Genomic DNA, 22016 nt, shown 5'->3' with positions numbered 1-22016 from the left:
AAACTGAGCTACTCTAAAGAAAAACCACACTAGATATACTGATACCACTATAAAGTCTCCAACCTTACTCCTTTAAAATAAATTTCATACACTCCCTCTTCCATGCCCCTCAACAACTCTTTCATTTTCTCAACTCAAGCCCGCCAGTCACTCCCTGCCCAGACCCTTCACTCTCAACTAGAGAGATTGAAATCTGATCTTATAGAGATACGTAAGTTATCAGGCATGCCCTCCCTCCACCCCATATCCCTACCTGTAACCTTATTTATATATTCATACTTCTCCTTACCTATCTTTATTTCAGTCATAGGAAATGAGGTGTCCCTCCTGTTCAAAGCCAGCCCATCTACCTGTACCCTTGATCCACATTGTGACTCCCATGCCCTTCATACTTCCTTCAACACCCTGCCCTACCAGCCATACTATATTTTAAATCTTCAACCTCTCCTTCCCCAATGGCACCTTTCCCCTCACCACAGACACAAGGTCAGGTCTTATCCTAAAAAGAAAGCCCTTCCTGGCTCCCATCCAGTCTCTTCCTCTTCTCAGCACACCTTCTCAAAAAGAAGTTATTGTCTTTTTCTCTCTCTCTCCTTCCCTCTCCCCCTTGCCTCTCCCATTCCTCTTTTCCCCCAACTCTCCCTCTCTTCCTTCTCCCTCTTTCCCCCCTCACTTCTCCTCTCTCTATTTCTCCTCTCATCCCCTTGCTCCTTCCCCTTCTCCTCTCTCTATCGTCTTCTTCCCCTCCTCCTTTATCACCTGCCATTTACTCTTCCATCTACTGTGAGGGGGATTCTACCCTTAACCTCCTACTGAAACTGCTTTTAAGGTCACCATGACTTCTTAATCGCCAAATCAAATGAACACTTTTCCTGTCTTTATTTTTTTATACCAATGTACTGTATTTGACACTGTTACTGTCTCCCTCTTGAATTTTTCTACTCATTTACACATTGGGCTGCACACAGTAGACACTCAAATATATTTGAATAAATGAATAAGGGTACAAAATGAAACAACATCATGCATTTTTCTATCTGGAGAATGAGTATGAGTCAACAGCCCATGAAACATTCATAGTAATTAACTATAACATCACAAACCAAATTAGACTAAGCAGCACATATCAATAATGGAACAATCAGTTCAATTACATGATTTTCTCCAGTCATCCTCAGCACCAAAAATCATTAACAGAAAACCAGGACTAATGATAAGCAAGGGCACAGTAATGAAAATTCTAAAGGAATCTAGAGTGCAAAGAAAAGCACAATACAAACCTTTTTTGTATTTTTTACTAAGTACCATATGTGATAAAAACTATACCTGTGTGTCATGAGAACACATATAAAGGAAAAGAGCTAAGCATAAATCAGTCTGCGGCACCAAATGATTAAGAGTTCACAAACAAACCTGAAGTTTAGTTTATCAAAAGTTATGAGAAGTGAACTAGCAGAAGACACACATGAGAATGTAGAATTAGTGCCACCTCATGACAAATTTAAACCACAGAAGATTCACTTTACTTTGTTTCTAAGCAGATTTCTTCCCACACATTTTCCCTTAATTATTCCCACCATCAACGTTTTAAATGATTTCAGGTGCTAATGTCAGCAGCCGTACTTACCTAAAACGCATTCCTGACTTGTAAAGAAACCTTTCCAGATAAATGATGAAGACTCAGAGACCAAACATTATGGTCCAAACACACCAGAATCCTCTGCTCCTTCTTGCTATCTGGAGCATTTTAACATAGTAAACTATACAAAGCAAATGGCTTTCTCCAACACGACTACTAATAGGCTACAGATTTCATAGCATTTTAAGTTTCTAAAGCATTTTAACATATACTTGTTTCATTTATAACTCACACCAAGTCTATGAAAACAGGCAAGCATTAATGTTCTTTTACCGTGACACAACTAAAGCCTACGTAGTTCACTGATCATAAATCCCAAAGCTAAAACGTAGCAATCAGGCCCCATCACCTCCAAATTTTCTCCTCTCTCCTATTCCTTTGTCCTCAACCATTCTTACCTCCTTCCTATCCATCTTAAAGGAAAAGCTATCTCTCCTTTCTAAAACTAATCCACTGAAACTCTTAAGCCTAGAACCCCCAACAGAACCTTCAATTAACTCCTTTTTCTCACCCACAATATCTGCCTTTCCTCTAACTACCTCTTCTCATTCTATAAATATGTTCAAGTCTTTCCTTCCTAAAAAAAAGAAAAAAAAAATTCCTCAACCCTACCTGTCCCAGAAGCTGTGACCCACTCTCCCTCCCTCCTCTCGCTGATAAACTCTGAAGGTCTACAACTGTAGGCACTTGCACCGCACTTTCATCTCTCCACTAAAACGTTCCTTGTTAAAGGTCACCAATGAATTCCTAGTGGCCAAACTCAATTACCACTCTTCAGTTCTTATCCTTAAGTTTTTGGCCTTTGTCCTAAGGTATTTGACACCGCTGACCATTTTACCCTTCCTAAAACCTGGCTTCACCCCTGGGCTCTACTATGTCCCTCTCTCATTCTCCTACCACTGACTTCCTTCTTAGTCTCCTTTATTTACTTAACTCTCATCTTTTGCAAATTACCTACGTGTTGATCCTCTGCAGAGCTCCCCCTCTCCTTTTCTCTATTCAGCTAAACACACTTCCTGAACAATCTCTTCCACTCCCATGCCCTAAGTTACCAACCATATGCCTATGATTTCCTAAACTCTATGGTCTCTACACACCCTTTCATTCTTTTAGGAAGAAGCCAGAACAAAACAAAAGTGATATTTATCAAATCTCTGGGCAGGAAGGAGGAGGAGAAGATGATGGGATAATTTTCTAAGCTTAGAAACAAACACAATGAAAACACAGGTTTGACTGCATAAAAATTTTAAAGTTCTGTAAACTAAGACAAACAACATAGAAAATAAAATAACATGTACATATATTAACTACACATATACCTATAAATATATAACTTGATAAATAAATGGAAAAATCAAGAAATTTACTAAAGAAAAAAGTGAGCTATTACTTAAAACCACTGAAAATGTTCAACATTACTAGCAATTTAGGAAGTTCAATTCAGACCTATTAATTTTTTTTATAATGAGGCAATCCATATAACTTTTATTAAATTTTTAAAGCTGTCCTTGGGCCCCCCAAATTAAGAATTACCATTCTAGATATATTTCTATTCATGTTCTAAGATTGCCATTAACTTTTTGTTGTTGTTTTGTAACATTATTTGACAACCAGCAGTTAGTTCTCATCCACATTGACTGTAGATTTTTTAAAGTAGTGACAGGTACACAGGTAACCAATGTATAGAGCTTATATGATGAATCTTCACCCTCATTACATTTTCTGGACAAACACACATGGATATAGTATGCAACATTCCTTATTCCTTTGGCCCACATAGTGTGGTGAGCCTGGTGTCAATGCACACATCTAGAGTTCCCATCTCTTTCATGGAAAATTTCTGGATCTCTCTGAGTGCCGGCAGGGCACTCTTCTTTTTTTTTTTTTGGTGTGCTGGGTGGCATGTGGGATCGAACCCATGCCCCCTGCAGTAGAAGCAGAGTCTTAACCACTCCAGGTAATTCCCAGGGCACTCTTTTTGAAGCTCACTCCACGGATGCGCTTGTGAATGGCGATGACATATTTTATTCTCTGGACACCACCTCACTGATGGCAGAATGGTCCTTCTTCTTCTTACCACCCTTCTTTGCAGGAGCCATTCCGCCAGATCCAGGTTAGAAAGGAAGAATGCAAGGTATTGCTGCATTTGCTTTTTAAATAACATTATAATATGTTCTTAACACTCAAAATCACCCCTACCACATTTCAGGCACTCTTCTAGATGCTAGAGGATACAGCAGTGAACAAAACAGATAAAAATCAATGTCTCCCTGAAGCTTATATAGGATTCTAGTCTGGGGGTAGGGAGAAGAGAAAAATTAAATAAGTAAAACATATAACATGTTATATGATGACTAAGTGCTATGGAAATAATGCAGGAAAGAGACTAGTAGGGAAGGGTTACAAGTTTTGATAGTGTGGTTAAGGCCTCACTGAAAAGGTGGCATTTACGTAAGACTTAAAAGAGTTGAGGGAATAAGTCGTATCTGGGAGAAGAATATTACAGGAAAAGGCCCTCAGATGGGAGCTTTCCCAGGGTGTTTGAGGGATAGAGGGATAGCAAGAAGATATTAGGACTAAAGAGAAGTGATAGAGAGGAACAATAATAGAAAATGAAATCACTAAGGTAATGGGGGAGGAGGAAGAAGATCACTTAATATCCACCATGGGCCCTAAGTATCTCCACACACCTCTACTGAGTATGTCAAAACACAAGGCCTTAACTGTACTGATTCTGAGCCACTTCTGTAGCTACTCACACAGACAATTGAGTAAGGCAAAGCAAGGCAACCACAACATGACCACTATACCACTGCTCACTCCCAGGGGCTGGGTGAGAAGTTGGAGGTTTAGGGGCAGTAGGAGATCACAGCTCAGTTTTGGACAGGTCAAATTTGAAATCCTATTAGATATCCAACTGGAGATATTGTGTAGATAACCAAATATGAGTACAGATTTCAGAGAAAAGGCCAAAGCTAGAGGTATAAATTTGGAAGTCAACAGTGTACGAGACTAAATGAGCCAAGGAAATAAAAGTTTTTTTGTTGTTTTGGCCACACCGCACAGCTTGCAGGATCTTGGTTCCCCAACCAGGGATTGAACCCGGGCCACGACAGTAAAAGCCCTGAAAGCCCAGAATCCTAACTACTCTGCCACCAGGGAACTCCCACAAAGATTTCTTTTTAAAAGGTAATGACCAAGGTGTGAGCCTGGAACATTCTACCATTGAGAGGAAGGGAGATTAGGAGACCATGATATAGGAGAACTAGGAGAATGTGATGTCCTGGAAGCAAACGGAAAAATGGTTTCAAGAACAAGGAGATAATCAACTGTGGCAAAGTTGCTGACAGATTATGTGAAATGAGGGATGACCAATAGATTTAGCAATGTGGAGACAGATGGTCACAAGGTATAATTCTAGAGGAATAGTGGGTTCGATATCGTAACTGAATTCAAGAAAAAATGGAAGGAGGTTAATTGTAGGTATGGAGACAAGAGTTTCACTCTAAATTAATATTTATTTATTGAATGAATGATGAATGAATGCATCCCTAATCCTATCAAGTGTGCAATGAATTCACATACTTTGCCCATGGAAATATAAAACAGTACAATCTCTTTGGAAAGAGACCTAGTACACATCCCAACTAGTTTTTAAAATGCATAAGATACACGGATAGATAGATAGATATTATACCTCTAGAAAGGAATTCACCAAGATGTTTAAGGACTAGTTATCACAGATTGTAAGATTATAGCTAACTTTAATTATCTTCTATATAATATTTCTATATTCTTCAAATGTTCTACAATGAACATGTATAACTTTTATAATCAATAGCTTTTAAATGTTCATAGCCTATATCAGAAGATATATCTAAGTATTGCTTCTAAGGAAATAACCTGAAATTTAGAAAAAGTTTAATGCACCAAAATTTTTATCATGGTTTATTTAAACAGTAATAGCAACATCCAAGTTTCCAACAACAGGGGTTAGAAAAAGTTTAAGGTATGTTCTCTCAATGACATATCAAGCAGTCATTTAGAAGGATGTTGGTTAACTGGGGAAATGCTTATATTAAAATTAACTAAATAGAGACTTCCCTGGTGGCCCAGCGGTTAAGACTCTGTGCTCCCAATGCAGGGGGCCTGGGTTCAATCCCCAGTCAGGGAACTAGATCCCACATGCCGCAACTAAAGATCCTGCATGCAGCAGTGAAGATCCTGCATGCTGGAACTAAGACCTGGCTCAGCCAAATTAATAAATATTTTTTTTAAAAAAAATTTTAATAAAATTAACTGAATAGGGACTTCCCTGGTGGCGCAGTGGTTAAGAATCGCCTGCCAATGCAGGGGACATGGGTTCGAGCCCTGGTCTGGGAAGATACCACATGCTGCAGAGCAACTAGGCCCGTGAGCCACAACTACTGAGCCTGCACTCTAGAGCCCAAGAGCTGCAACTACTGAAGACCACGCACCTAGACCTCGTGCTCCACAACAAGAGAAGCCACCGCAACGAGAAGCCCGCACACCGCAATGAAGAGTAGCCCCGGCTCGCCACAACTAAAGAAAGCCCGCACGCAGCAACGAAGACCCAACACAGCCTAAATAAAAAAATAAATAAAATAAGATTAACTGAATAAATGTGAATAGGTGGGTAGTGGACTAGTCATATGTGATTCTCTCCCTAATCAACTCTAAAACAACAGTAAAATCATTTTTTAAAAGAAAAAGATGACAATGAAGACTAAAGGAAGAACAGTGGCCGAGAGAGGAGAAAAAAAAAAAAAAGACTAAAGGAATAAAAAAAAGGACAAATAACAAAAGATGTCAACAAATTTTTGGAATTTAGAAAAATGTTTAAGTGATTTAGGAGAACAGAGTAAGTGACAAATTAAATGCCTAGCAAAGGGGTTACAAAAATGAACAAGTCATTTCACTTTATTCAGTAAATGTTTGAAAGCAATTGTCCACTCACGTGTTTTCATTCCACAAAAGCTTCCTAAGTGCCTACTAGAGCATACAAAAGTAAAAAAGACAAAGTCCTTTAAGGAGCTTACCTCCTTGTCATCTAGATTTCCATTTTGAAGTGTGTAAGCTAAGCTAACATAGATTCTACCTGTCACTTAAACCAATACTTTCAGGAAGCCAGCAGGAATGATACATTGAACATACAAACTCTTTCTAGCTAATTCCGAAGAGTGATACCAAATGTCACTGCATACTTCCTCAGGAGGCATATAATTACTCAGAGTAACAGACCTCTTTGGCAACGCTTAAGAAAACTCTGTCCTTAGGGGGTTTTTTGTGGGTTTTTTTGCGGTACGCGGGCCTCTCACTGTTGTGGCCCCTCCCGTTGCGGAGCACAGGCTCCGGACGTGCAGGCTCAGCGGCCATGGCTCATGGGCCCAGCTGCTCCGCGGCATGTGGAATCCTCCCGGACTGGGGCACGAACCTGTGTCCCCTGCATCGGCAGGCGGACTCTCAACCACTGCGCCGCCAGGGAACCCCTGTCCTTAGGTTTTAAAATTACCTCTTAACACAGTATTTAGTGCTTTCCTTGTAGTGTTCACTGCTTTGAGTTTTCACGTATCTAAAGATACCTGTGGTAGATTTCTTTTAGAGAAAAATTAACACTTCAATATTCTATCTATGCAAAAGCATTACTGACTCTACTCATCTTTTTATTTTTTTGGCCGTGACACACAGCTTGCATGATCTTAGTTCCTTGACCAGGGATTAAACCCAAGACCTGGCAGGGACAGTCCCAAGTAGTAACCACTGGACCACCAAGGAATTCCCATCTACTCATCTTTTTATCAGGTGAACAACAATGGAAAATATTTGTTTGGCGTGACCATGAGGTTACAGGACTGCTGAAGCGAGCATAACATTAACATTAAAAAATTCATAGCATAACATTAAAATTCATTTGCAGCAATGAGCTAGAGAAACTGGATAGAAGCCAAAGATTAAATGCAAGGTGACCATTATTAACAATACCCCTAGTCAAAACTAGAAATCAAAATAGGAATAGTTCCTAGCTGCAGAAAAACCAAGAAACAGAAGTACAATGATGACTTCCACCTTCCTAATGGAGATTATGCAACATGTGGATAATTTATATTGGTGGTCGTATCATAGGAAAAATATATCTACGTGAACAATCTGAGCCAGTCATCCCCAACTAAGTGGTTTTTCACATTATAACTTAATAGTTAATATCAATCTCCTAATAACAAGACCCTTCCTATCACAATTTGCATCAAAATGTTATAAATTAAATAAGTGGTAGCTATGGATTATCAAGAGCCTTTGGTTCAAGCCAAAAGACAACTGTGAGACTTAACTAGATTTAAAAAGTGGTGGTACAGGGCTTCCCTGGTGGCGCAGTGGTTGAGAGTCCGCCTGCCGATGCAGGGGACATGGGTTTGTGCCCCAGTCTGGGAAGATCCCACATGCCGTGGAGCAGCTGGACCCATGAGCCATGGCCGCTGAGCCTGCGCATCCGGAGCCTGTGCTCCGCAACGGGAGAGGCCACAGCAGTGAGAGGCCCGCGTACTGCTAAAAAAAAAAAAAAAAAAAAGTGGTGGTACAAACAATCCAATTCAAAAAATAGAGGAAGGACTTGAAGAGACATTTCTCCAAAGAACATATACAGATTGCCAACAAGCACATGAAAACGTTCTCCACGTCACTAGCCATTAGGATAATGCAAACTAAAACCACAATGAGATACCACGTCATGTCCATTAGGATGGGTATAATTAAAAAAAAAGAAAAGAATAAGTGTTGGGAAGAAAGTGGAGAAATTAGAACCCTTGGGCATTGCTGGTAGGAATATAAATTGGTGCACTGTGGAAAACAGGTGAATTCTCAAAAAGTTAAACACAGAATTATCAAATGATCGAGCAATTCCAATTCTAGGTATATACCTAAAAGAATTAAAAGCAGGGGCTCAAATAGAACTTCTACTCCAATGTTCATAACAGCCTTATTCACAACAGTCAAAAGGTGGAAACAACCCAAATGTCCATTGACAAACAGATAAACAAAATGTGGTATATACAAACAATGGAATGCTACTCAGCCCTAAAAAAGGAAATTCAAACACGTTACAATATGAATAAAACATAAAAACATCATGCTAAGTGAAACAACCCAGACACAAAAGAACAAATATTTTGTATGATTCCAGTTATATGAGGTACCTTGAGAAGTCAAATTCATAAATACAGAAAGCAGAATGGTGATTGCCAGGGACTAGAGGAGGAGGGAATGGGTGCTTAGAGTTTAATGGGTACAAGTTTCAATTTGGGCAGAAAAAGTTCTGGGGCTTCCCTGGTGGCACAGTGGTTAAGAATCCTGCCAATGCAGGAGACACAGGTTCAATCCCTGGTCTGGGAAGATCCCACATGCCACGGAGCAACTAAGCCCATGCGTCACGACTACTGAGCTTGCGCTCTAGAGCCCGTGAGTCACAACAACTGAGCCTGTGTGTCACAACTACTTAAGCCCGCGCACCTAGAACCCGTGCTCCGCAACAAGAGAAGCCACCGCAATGAGAAGCACGCGCACCACAACGAAGAATAGCCCCCGCCTGCCGCAATTAGAGAAGAACCATGCGCAGCAACAAAGACCCAACGCAGCCAAAAATAAATAAATTTTAAAATGAAAGAAAGAAAAAGTTCTAGGGCTTCCCTGGTGGCGCAGTGGTTAAGAATCCACCTGCCAATGCAGGGGACACAGGTTCGATCCCTGGTCCAGGAAGATCCCACATGCCGTGGAGCAACTAAGCCCGTGCGCCACAACTACTGAGCCTGCACTCTAGAGCCCATGAGCCACAACTACTGAAGCCCACGTGCGTAGAGCCTGTGCTCCGCAACAAGAGAAGCCACCGCAATGAGAAGCCGGCACACCGCAACAGAGCAGCCCCCGCTCGCTGCAACTTGAGAAAGCCCAAATGCAGCAACAAAGACCCAATGCAGCCAAAAATAAATAAATAAAATAATTTATTTTTTAAAAAAAAGAAAAAGTTCTGGAAACAGATTGTAGTGATGCACAACAAAGTAAATGTACTTAATGCCACTGAGCTATACAATTAAAAATGGTTAAATTGGTAAATTTTATGTTATGTATATTTACCACAATAAAAAGTGATGGTAACATTTTCAAGGAAGCATCCCAGGTAAAATTTGAGTAGAATTGCTAAGATACAACTTTATTCCCTCCTTTGAAAAGAATCTGGTATAACAATCAGCTGATGCGAAATAACCTTTGTAAAGGATGGATAAATCACAGTGCTACCAGTTCACTCCTTCTTATCTCAAAGAATGATCCTTTCTGTATCTGAAATTCTGTTTTAATACAATGTTTGTAAGATGAATGAATCCTTTCCATCCATCCTTGGGCCAATTAATTGCCCTGATTTTCAAAATAATCCACATTGTGGTCCCAAAGAATCCCTTAATCTTTTAGCTCCCATCATTGCCTGCCAAATATCCTGCCCTTCAATCACAATGGTTTACTACTACACCTGAACATAATTTATACTGATCTTCCTCTGTAAACTCTGCTTCTCCCTTTGGAATTCCTATCTCCCCATTTTTAGTAGCAAGATAGCTGAGATCTAGAACTTCGAAGCCAGATTATCTGGGTTCAAATTCCGCCTGCACCACTTGTTAGCCACGTGACTTTGAACAAAGCACTGAGAAAGCAAAACTGACACTGTCTTGCCACCATTATGAATAAATGTCACATCTCATAGATAGGGAGAAAGAAAATACTTTGTATCTTGAGATAAATTTAAAAATAAGGGCTTCCCTGGAGGCACAGTGGTTAAGAATCCGCCTGCCAATGCAGGGGACACGGGTTCGAGGCTTGGTCCGGGAAGATCCCACATGTCACGGAGCAACTGAGCCCGTGCACCACAATTACTGAGCCCGCGTGCCACAACTACTGAAGCCCACGTGCCCAGAGCCTATTCTCCACAACAAGACAAGCCACCGCAATGAGAAGCCCGCGCACTGCAAGGAAGAGTAGCCCCCACTCGCCGCAACTAGAGAAAACCTGCACACAGCAATGAATACCCAACATAGCCAAACATAAATAAATAAATAAATAAAAATAAATTTTTTAAAAAATGAGTCACTCTCTGTAATTCTGATCCCCAAAATAAATGAAATCTTGAGCACTTTCTGTAAGCTTGGACTCCCTAACTAAACTTTTTCCCTAACTTTTAAAATACTGGTATCCAAAAAAATGTTATGCAACAAAAAAACAACCCAATCAAAAAATGGACAGAAGGTAATAGACATTTCTCCAAAGAAGACATACAAATGGCCAGTAAGCACATGAAAAGCTGCTCAACATCATTAATTATTAGAGAAATGCAAATCACAACTACAATGAGGTACCACCTCACACCGGTCAGAGGGGCCATCATTAAAATGTCTACAAATAACAAATGCTGGAGAGGGTGTGGAGAAAAGGGAACCCTCCTATACTGTGGGTGGGAGTGTAAGTTGGTACAGCCACTATGGAAAACAGTATGGAGGTTCCTCAGAAAACTAAAAATAGAATTACTATATGATCCAGCAATCCCACTCCTGGGAATATACCCAGACAAAACTATAATTCAAAAAGATAGGGACTTCCCTGGTGGCACAGTGGTTAAGAATCAGCCTGCCAATGCAGGGGACATGGGTTCGATCCCTGGTCTGGGAAGATCCCACATGCCAAGGAGCAACTAAGCCTGTGTACCACAACTACTGAGCCTGCGCTCTAGAGTCTGTGAGCCACAACTACTGAAGCCCGTGCACCTAGAGTCCGTGTTCTGCAACAAGAGAAGCCACCACAATGAGAAGTCCATGCACCGCAATGAAGAGTAGCTCCCGCTGGCTGCAACTAGAGAAAGCCTGCGTACAGCAACAAAGACCCAACGCAGCCAAAATTAAAATAAATAAATAAATAATTTTATTTTAAAAAAAGATACATGTAGCCTGATGTTCATAGCAGTACTGTTCACAATAGCCAAGACATGGAAACAACCTAAATATCCATTGACTGCAAAAAGAAGACGTGGTAAATATATATACATTGGAATACTACTCAGCCATAAAAAAGAACAAAATAATGCCATTTGCAGCAACATGGATGCAACTAGAGATTATCATAGTAAGTGAAGTCAGTCAGAAAGAGAAAGACAAATACTATATGATATCAATTATATGTGGAATCTAAAATATGGCACAAATGAACCTATCTACAAAACAGAAACAGACTCATAGACACAGAGAACAGACCTGTGGTTGCCGAGGTTGGGGGGAGGGGTGGACTGGGAGTTTGGGGTTGGTAGATGCAAACTACTACATTTAGAATAAACAAGGTCCTAATGTATAACACAGGGAACTATATTCAATATCCTGTGATAAACCATAATGGAAAATAATATTAAAAAGTATGTCTCTATGTGTATAACTGAGTCACTTTGCTGTACAGCAGGGATTGGCACAGTGCTGTAAATCAACTATGCTTCAGTAAAAAAAATTTTTTTTAAAAGGCACCAAAAAGTGTTATGACCTTTGTGGATATAACAATCATGTTAAAAAACTGCTGTTTTCCACCATGACAAACTAATGTAAACTCAATAACTTTGGTGATCAAATGTTTTGTCCCAATAAATGCCTGTATTTTTTGATTCAGTGAGCCAGTCAAAATCTGACTCCCACTATTTTGCAAGTAGATCTCTATTCTTTTCTAAAAGCTTTAGTTCCTGAGATTTCCTTTCCTGTTACTTTAATTCCAAAATGTTTCTTATTTTTCCTTTTAATACTTATTTCTTTTGTAATACATCTCCTTTAAATGACAACCCAAAATTCTAAAGCCTCCTTTTGACCTCCACCTCCAAAATCTCAGTGCCCCTCCCCAGAGGTAACCAATATTTAAATTGGGTGTGTATCCTTCCAGACTTTTCTTTTTTAATGATTTTCATACATATATATGGAATCACTGAAAACATACACTCTAATCTACAGTTTCTTCATTTCTGTAACTGGAATGGAAACTACACCTGTTTCATAGGGTTGCTGGAAAGACTAAATGGAAAAAAAAAAAATCACATAAAGTGCTATGTGCACTGTGCTTAGCACAAAGAAAAATCCCATTCATCTTTCAAGGTCCAGCTCAGATCACAGCTTCTCCATCAAGTTTACCCAGACTATTCAACTGCTGGTAATTTCATTTTTTCTCCAGTGAAGTTTCCTCAATACTCACTGGACATATCATACAGTGCCTTGGGTCATGGCCCATCCTATAGCTAGTAAACACCTGGGGGGCAGAAATTCAGTCTCAGTATCCTTCAGAACAACTGACACAGGGTTCTATACAAAGTAGGTACTCAATAAATTAAAATACTGAAAATTTCTAAGAAGCAGAAGCCCATGTAAAGTTTCTTCCTGACACACCTAGTAAAATTCAAGTGTTTTCAGACTTTTAACTGTGTAAAAGGAGCTGCCTTAGGTTATCAAGTATATAATGAAAGCCAATTTCTATTAAGTAGAGACCCAAAATCCCACTGATAAAGCATTCTATGTTTGTCTATTTTTTTTCTCCATTTAGAGTTTAAGTGCTTGGGAGGCAGGCAAATCTAGTAACTTTATTAATAAAATATATGTAATAATGCTATTATATAAACTCAACTAGGTTTATATAATGAATATATTCCTTAAAAGTCACATCTAAGTTATTTCACTTTAAATGCACTGGAGAGAGCCAAAAAGGAAAAAAATTAACAGATATACGAATATAACTACACAATATTGAACAAGAACAAGGACAGCACTGGGAAGTATGTAGAATTATGTAATATAATGTTCATATTTCCTAAATCAACCCTTTAGGATGAAGACTTTTCTTTCTTTTTCTTTTTTTTTTTTGCGGTACGCGGGCCTCTCACTGTTGTGGCCTCTCCCGTTGCAGAGCACAGGCTCCGGACGCGCAGGCTCAGCGGCCATGGCTCACAGGCCCAGCTGCTCCGCGGCATGTGGGATCCTCCCGGACCAGGGCACAAACCCGTGTCCCCTGCAGCGGCAGACGGACTCTCAACCACTGCGCCACCAGGGAAGCCCGAGACTTTTCTTTTTTTGGCCATGCCACACAGCTTGCAGGATCTCAGTTCCCTAACCAGGGATTCACTGCCAGGCCATGGCAGTGAAAGCGTGGAATCCTAACCACTAGGCCACCAGGGAACTCCCTGATGAAGACTTCTCAAAAAAAAAGTGAATGTGAAAAATTTCATAAAAGTATAAAGGTTAAATTGCATTTAATTATACATTTGACAAATCACTTTTACTGTAAAGAACAACAGTCCTGAAATAAGACACCTAGCACATTTGCTGCTCCCTGGTTACAATACTTATACGTGGTGACCCTATAGGAGTAGGCTCTCCATGACCCCCAGGAGCAGATGGTCAAGTCCATGCTGCTCCTGGCCCCAAAGCTAAATGAGGCCAACCTCACCGTGGAGCTGATGAAGCTCTTCACGCAGCTGCAGGCCAAGGACGAACAGGGCCCCATTCGGTGCAATACCACCATTTGCCTGGGCAAAATCAGCTTCTACTTCAGTACCAGCACCAGAAACAGGGTCCTCACCTCCGCCTTTAGCTGGGCCACTAAGGACCGTTTTGCACCATCCCAGGTCACGGGTGTTTTGGGCTTCACTGCCACCCACAACCTCTCCTCGATGAACGATTAAGCCCACAAGATCCTGCCTGACTCTTACAGCCTCACTGTGGATTCTGAGACATCTGTGCAGGATGAGGCCTTCAAGGCCATTCGAAGCTGCCTGTCCAAACTGGAGTCTGTGTCAGAGGGCCCTACACAGCTGGCCAAAGTGGACTTCTCATGCAGCCAGCTGCACAGGCTGGGCCATGACAGGGGTCTCCTTCCTCAACTCTATGCTAATCCATGCACACCCCACAGCTGCTCCAGCCGAGACCAACATCCCCCAGAGATCCATGCCCGAGGGACTTCCTTCCCCAGCCCTCACCCCTGTCCCTGCCATACCCATGACCTAAGGCCACTGGGAGACACAAGAGGGCAAGGACACAGAAGAGGACAGCAGTGCTGCCAACAGATGGGAGGACGAAGACTGGGGCTGCTTGGAGCAGGAGGCCAAATCTGTGTCAGCCCACCAGGACTTCTGGGGGCCAAGACAGCTGGGCTGGGCAGAGCAGCAACCCCGGCCACAAAGCCCCGGAGTCAGACTGGAGCAGCTGGGAAGCTGAGGGGCTCGTGGGAGCAGGGATGGCAGGAGCCAAATCTCCCAGAGCTGCCCCCTGAGGACACACAGCTGGCCAGCAAGTATAACTGGGATGGACCGGAGCTTAATGACAAAGGCGACCCCTTCGCTGCCCTATCAGCACATCAGAGGAGGCTGGTGCCCAGCCGAGACTGAGAGCCAACAGGCGAAGACCGAGCTAAGCTGGAAGAAGTGAGAGGAGCATCAGCAGGAGATGGAGGCCAACTGCGCTGAGAAAAAGGTGGCCAAGGACCCCATGAAGCTGAGAACTTGGAAGGTGGGCTGAACTGCCAGTGTGGGCGTTTCCCAACCACAGAGAGCAGGCCCCACAGATGTATGTATTATACAAGCCATGTGAGCCCGGCCCACCTGGCAAGAACATCTCACGTGTACATAATCAGAGCCACAATAAATTCTATTTCAAGGAACGAAGGGAGGGAGGGAGGAGTATATGACAAGGTTCCCAACCTCAAGGAACTTTCTAATAGAGATATGAACTGAACACATGGAAAAAACTAAAAAACCACAGATAACATAGATGAAGTATTAAATCAAGTGTAGTAGACTGATGCTATAGGAGTTCAGAGACAAGGAAAACAGCAAAGACTGGAATCAACAGAAAGTCCTGCAGAGTACAGTTCCTCACCCTGGGTTGACTATTAATGAAAGTAAGACTCCTCTGAGCAATCATCAACAAAAATCACCTTACTAGACTATTTTGATAAGTGAAATAGGTATGGTCCTTGTCTCAAAGTGTTTATAATCAAAGAGGATACAGAATAAATACCAATTAAGACATTATAGGGCTTCTCAGCTGGCCGCTGAGCCTGCGCGTCCAGAGCCTGTGCTCCACAACGGGAGAGGCCACAACAGTGAGAGGCCTGCGTACCGCAAAAACAAAACAAACAAACAAAAAATTATAGCTCATCACCAGGGAGCCTCAAGAGTGCTGCTAATAATTTTTTCTTGATTTAGGCACTACATCAAGGGTATACTCGCTTTGTAAAAGTTCAACAAGTTGAACATTTATGATATCTGCACTTTTCTATATGTATGTTACACTGTAGTTCATTTTTAAAAAAAAAAAGGATTATAGCTCCAGTCCTAACCATTTTCGTAGGGTGCAGTTATACATCTCCCACTGCCTACTGGACAATACCATCTGGATGTCGTGCCCCCACCTCAGACTCCATCTTGCCTTCAAAAACCAAAATCCCTCCAGATTTTTCTGTTTTGATCAATGGTAGATATTCAAGCTGAAAACCCTGGGTTTACAGGACTCCTCCAACCCAGGTGATTTATTAAGTCCTATTTCAAATCTAGTAAGGGCCAGGTACATTTCCAGGTACAAGAATATAGCAGTGAAAATGAGAAAGTCCCTTCTCTCATGAAATTGACATTCTAAGGGGCAGTGACAAATACATTCTTAAAGTCAGATAATGATTACATACTCTGATGATAGCAACAAAGAATGAAGCAATAAGGGACGGTGCTTTAAAACTGGTGGTCAGGGGCTTCCCTGGTGGCTCAGTGGTTGAGAGTCCACCTGCCGATGCAAGGGACACAGGTTCGTACCCCGGTCTGGGAAGATCCCACATGCCACGGAGCGGCTGGGCCCGTGAGCCATGGCCACTGAGCCTGCGCGTCCGGAGCCTGTGCTCCACAGCAGGAGAGGCCACAGCAGTGAGAGGCCCGCGCGCTACAAAAAAAAAAAAAAAAAAAAAACTGGTGGTCAGGAAAGACCTGAGAGGTGATTTTAACTGAGAAATGAATGAACCAGACTTGGAGAAAAACATTCCAGGGAAAGAGAAGGTAAGTGCAAAGACATTAGAGCCAAGACAAACAGTCCATTCAAAGCAAAGAACTGCCAGTGTTGCTACAGCAGAGAATGAGAAGAAAGGTGGCAGGGGATAAGGCTGCAGAGGTAGGCAAAGGTCAGATCATGCAGCATGTTGTAGGCCACTGTAAGGAGTTTGGATTTTAAAAGTTATACTTTAAGTATCTCATCTCTGTGCTTTATTTCCACTATCACTTCTCAACTTCAGCCTTTATCGTCTCATGTAAGGCCTATGTCATTTTAATAATCTCCTAAACATTGTCCCTAATTTTAGTCTCTTCCCACTCCAAAGCATTCTCATCACCATAGCAAAATTAAGTATTTTTTAAAGTGGTGTTATACATTATCAATCTTCTGCTCAAAAACCTTCAAAGGGCAACAAGATAAAAACATTAGCTCCTTAACGTGAAGCTCAAAGCTCCCAGTAATAGGGGCATAACTCTCTCCCTCTCTATCCTATCATACTCCTAAACAAAACCTCATTCTAGCTAAACTGCTCCCTGAACATATGTGCATGTCCCACCATGTGATCTTAGCTCACAATATTTATCCTTCCACCTCCCCAAACAACCTTCATACCCTTGACTCTTCTCTTTGACTCTTCTATTTGTACCATGTCTTCTGCAAATAAAGTTCTACCTCAGTACAAGGCAGGAAAGGAGAATACTCCCACTGAGGAAACAACATGAGCACAAAAGCCTGAATATGTATGTGATATTCACACACACAAAAATAGTGTCCTATGACTTAGCACAGAATGCATGAGATATAACAGGAAATAAAGCCATTCAAGGGGATGGTTAAGAGCTATGTGACCCTATGCAAATTATTTAACCTCTCTGGGCTTCAGTTTCTTCACCTGTTGAATGAAGGTAATAACAGTGGCCATGCCACAGTACTGTGGCAATTTAGTCATTCACTAAGCAAATGTTTCCTGAGCACTTATTCTGCACACCAGCAACTGTCCTAAGTGATGCAGAGACAACAGTGAACAAGATAGACAAAATCTCTGCCCAGTGGTAAGGGAAATATCAAACAAGCAAAATAAATAAATATATGATTTGATATGTTATCTAGTGATAGGTGCTACAGGAAAAACATAAATAAATAAAGCAGAGAAGGACGATAGGGCAAAAAGCAAAATTCAAGTCAAGACATGAAACAACTGAGGAAACAGCCATGCAGTGTTCCAGACAGAGGAAATCAGAAATGAAAAAGGCATGATTAAGGAAAAGCAAGGAAGCTAAGGAGCTGGAGCAGAGAGTGGGGGGGTAAGTGGTGAAAGATGAGGTCAGAGAACTAAGAGGGAATCAGATCATATAGAACCTTATAGGCCACTGTAAAGATTTTAGCTTTTATTTTGCCAGAAATAGGAAGCCATTGGAGGGTTCTAGCATGACATGACCTGACTTTAACCGCATCTCTGATTTAACAGCATCTCTCTGGCTGCTATATTAAGAATATACTATTGGAGAACAAAGTCTAGAGGAAGAGACCACTTAGGAGGTTAAATTAGATAATAGTGCTTAACACAATGTCTGGCATATAAATATCCCTTAAAGGAGGCTATTTTTCCCAGAGTAAGAATGATTTCCTATCTTGCTGGACCAAACACTAGTAAAATAACCAGCTGAATTAAGGCTGAACTTTGAGGGCAAGGCAAGTGTATCTCATGTAATTTTAGGCTCATCAAAAATTAAAATGTTGGGCCTCCCTGGTGGCGCAGTGGTTGAGAGTCTGTCTGCCGATGCAGGGGGACATGGGTTTGTGTCCCGGTCCGGGAAGATCCCACATGCCGCGGAGCGGCAGGGCCCGTGAGCCATGGCCGCTGAGCCTGCACGTCCAGAGCCTGTGCCCCGCAACGGGAGAGGCTACAACAGTGAGAGGCCCGCCTACCGAAAAATAAATAAATAAATAAATAAAAATGTTTAAACAAATAGTAATTAATTTTTATAATGATTCCCTATTTTCCATAAAGATGACACAAGAATGTCTGTTCCTATCCACATCTTTACTAGCATGCCACTCAGAAGGCAGAGTATACTCAAGAAACAGAATTAAGGAGAACTTGAGAAAATAAAGTATGCTTCTGCATGAAAATATTTCAATCTGGAAAAATCTGCTTTTTTCAAATCTACTATTTCAAAATGGCACTGTGGTTACCTCTATTGATCTAATTATCTTAAATTCTTACTGGCAATATAAAATGCTGGTTGCAAGAACTAGAACTATTTAAAATAAAAGCGCAGTTACAACACTTTAAAAAGAACTGGGAAGTAACCTGCAGTGCTGAAAAGCTTTCATTTTGAAAATATAAATACAGTTAACAGCGTGGAAAACAGTCTGATTGACACTAACATGCATAATCCTGGGAGGAGGAGGAGAAACGTACATGTGTACTCTGACCTCTCTTTCCAAATTTAGTGAGTGCAACTTGCGACAAAATTCTTATGATTTTCCAACCTCTATATTAGGCTCAGGGCTATGGACTATCCCATTCCCACTCCTTAATCCTAAAGCCCTAGAGTATCACTTCAAGCTATCCCACACTTTGTCTATGAAATCAAGACTCCACAGTTCCAGGAAAAGTTCCAGGAGGTAGTTATGGGCTGTCAAAACACTGCAAAAGGCATTTCAGTTTGTAAAATATTGATGATGTTGATGATAATAGCAACAAATATTTACTAAGTGCTTACTATATGCCAAGCATTGTTTTCAGCACTTTACATTCTTATCAATTCTCACAGCAAGCCTGAAGTAGACATTATTATCTCCACTGTACTGAGGAGGAAAGTGATGAGAAAGTGGTGGGAACGAGACGCCTTCACAAAGGGAGGGGGGAAAAAATGACTGGTTTAAAAAAAGGAACACGAGGGCTTCCCTGGTGGCGCAGTGGTTGAGAGTCCGCCTGCCGAAGCAGGGGACGCGGGTTCGTGCCCCGGCCTGGGAAGATCCCACATGCCGCGGAGCGGCTGGGCCCGTGAGCCATGGCCGCTGAGCCTGCGCGTCCGGAGCCCGTGCTCCGCAAGGGGAGAGGCCACAACAGTGGGAGGCCCGCGTACCGCAAAAAAAAAAAAAAAAAAGGAACATGAAGTAAGTAAATAAATAAATAAAATGTTAAAAGGATCACGAAATTAGAAGAGCAACGGACTTTTCAAAAGGAACACTAGAAGCAGGTCCTTCAAAAATTCTAAAAGAAAATGAGTTCCACCATAGAGTCCTCCTATTCTATTTTCTTAGATGGTAAAGGTGGTGGGTATATGATAGGGATCATCAAACTACTAGGTCTGATGCCTACTTTTGTAAATAGTTTTACTGGAACACGGTCACATCCATTCATTTATGTATTGTCTGTGGCTGGTTTTGAGATACAATAGCACAGATGAGTTGTTAAGGCAGAGACCCTCTGGCCCACAAAGCCTAAAATATTTATTATCTGGACCTTTACAGAAAAAATTTGCCAGCACCTGGTCTATGAATATAAGAAACAATGATGGCCATGAAAAATGGAGGGCTGGGATTCCCTGGTGGCACAGTGGTTGAGAGTCCGCCTACCGATGCGGGGGACGTGGGTTCGTGCCCCGGTCCGGGAGGATCCCACGTGCCGCGAAGCGGCTGGGGCCATGAGCCATGGCCGCTGAGCCTGCGCGTCCGGAGCCTGCGCTCCGCGGCAAGAGAGGCCACAGCAGTGAGAGGCCCGCGTACCGCCAAAAAACAAAAAAAAAAAGAGGAGAGCTGATGGCAGTTGATAAGCATTTGGAAAATAAAGGTAAGACTGCAATGGCTCACTTTCCTGGAAAAAACAGGTTTTCAACACTATTTGAAGACAGAACCAAAAGATGAGTTTCTGATTTTTATCTAAGTACTTAACTTCCTACCATTTCAGGAATTCTGAAGAAAGCACCTAGAAAATGTATAGTCATCATTAAAGTATTTGGAGATAATTATAAAATGTGTAGACTTTCCAGAGGTTTTGCTTCTTTTATCCTCTGGCTGCCCAACTTTTGAATGTTCTGCTACTTAGCACTTCCAATGAAGGTGGACAGTGAAAACAAAAAAACATGAAAGGCAAGATGGCCAGTTCTGTTATATCAGCAGGTAAATACTTATTGGGAAAGACCTGGAAATTGTTATAATGTATTAGCAAAACTAAAGTTTTAAATACCAACAAACTAAGTTCAGTATAAGCCAACAGTGGGTCACATCTGCAAAAAACTCTAAAATGGAGGTGTGGCTCTTTTCCGCTTATCTCAGCACGAGGCACCATGAGCAGCAAAGTCTCCCGCGACACCCTCTACAAGGCAGTGCAGGAAGTCCTGCATGGGAACCAGTGAAAGTGCCAGAAGTTTTTGGAGACGGTGCAGCTTCAGATCAGCCTGAAGAACTATAACCCTCAGAAGGACAAACGCTTCTCAGGCGCCGTCAGGCTTAAGTCCACTCCCTGCCCCAAGTTCTCTATATGTGTTCTGGGGCACCAGCAGCACTGTGTGATGAGGCCAAGGCTGTGGATATCCCCCATATGGACATGAAGGCACTAAAGAAACTCAACAAGAATAAGAAACTGGTCAGGAAGCTGCCCAAGAAGTATGATGCTTTTTTGGCTTCAGAGCCTCTGATCAAGCAGATCCCACAAATTCTGGGCCCTGGCCTGAATAAGGCTGGCAAATTCCCTTCCTTGCTGACCCATAATGAGAACATGGTGGCCAAAGTTGATTAAGTGAAGTCCACGATCAAGTTCCAGATGAAGAAGGTGTTGTGTCTGGCAGTGGCTGTTGGCCACGTGAAGATGACAAGTGATGAGCCTGTGTACAACATCCACTTAGCTGTCAACTTCCTGGTGTCATTGCTCAAGAAAAATTGGCAGAACGTCCAGACTCTGTACATTAAGAGCACCATGGGCAAGCCCCAGCGCCTATACTAAGGCACAGCTTAATAAACCATACTCCTACCACTAAAAAAATAAATAAATAAAGTAAAATAGAGATGTGGTATCCAGATCCTGAGAAGAAAATATTCCTCTATATGCTGGACTGGCTTGCCAAAATCTGGACTAGTATATCCTGTCTGAGGCATCACCTTTTAAGAGGACCAGAAAAGGCCAACAAGGGTGTTGAGAATATGCAGAAACTATAATGTATTTTCAAAAGGTTGAAATCATTGGGAATTTCCTTTTTAATTTTTGTTTTTGTTTTAATTTAAACAAGCATTACTATAGCATTAAACATGAAAACCATCAAAAA

At 41.6% G+C, this 22016-nt stretch overlaps 1 protein-coding gene and 2 pseudogenes across 12 annotated transcripts in view; 2 read left to right on the top strand and 1 right to left on the bottom strand.

The window, feature by feature from the left end:
* Positions 1-22016, bottom strand: part of MGA (MAX dimerization protein MGA) — a 159983-nt gene that overhangs the window by 120840 nt on the left and 17127 nt on the right. The window lies entirely within an intron of this gene.
* LOC132418450 (N-terminal kinase-like protein) lies at positions 14028-15295 on the top strand (annotated as a pseudogene).
* LOC132420540 (large ribosomal subunit protein uL1 pseudogene) lies at positions 20508-21981 on the top strand (annotated as a pseudogene).

This window comes from Delphinus delphis, chromosome 2 (genome assembly GCF_949987515.2).
Source record: "Delphinus delphis chromosome 2, mDelDel1.2, whole genome shotgun sequence".
NCBI classification, from domain to species: Eukaryota; Metazoa; Chordata; class Mammalia; order Artiodactyla; family Delphinidae; genus Delphinus; species Delphinus delphis.
This window is presented reverse-complemented; position numbering and strand designations above follow the sequence as displayed.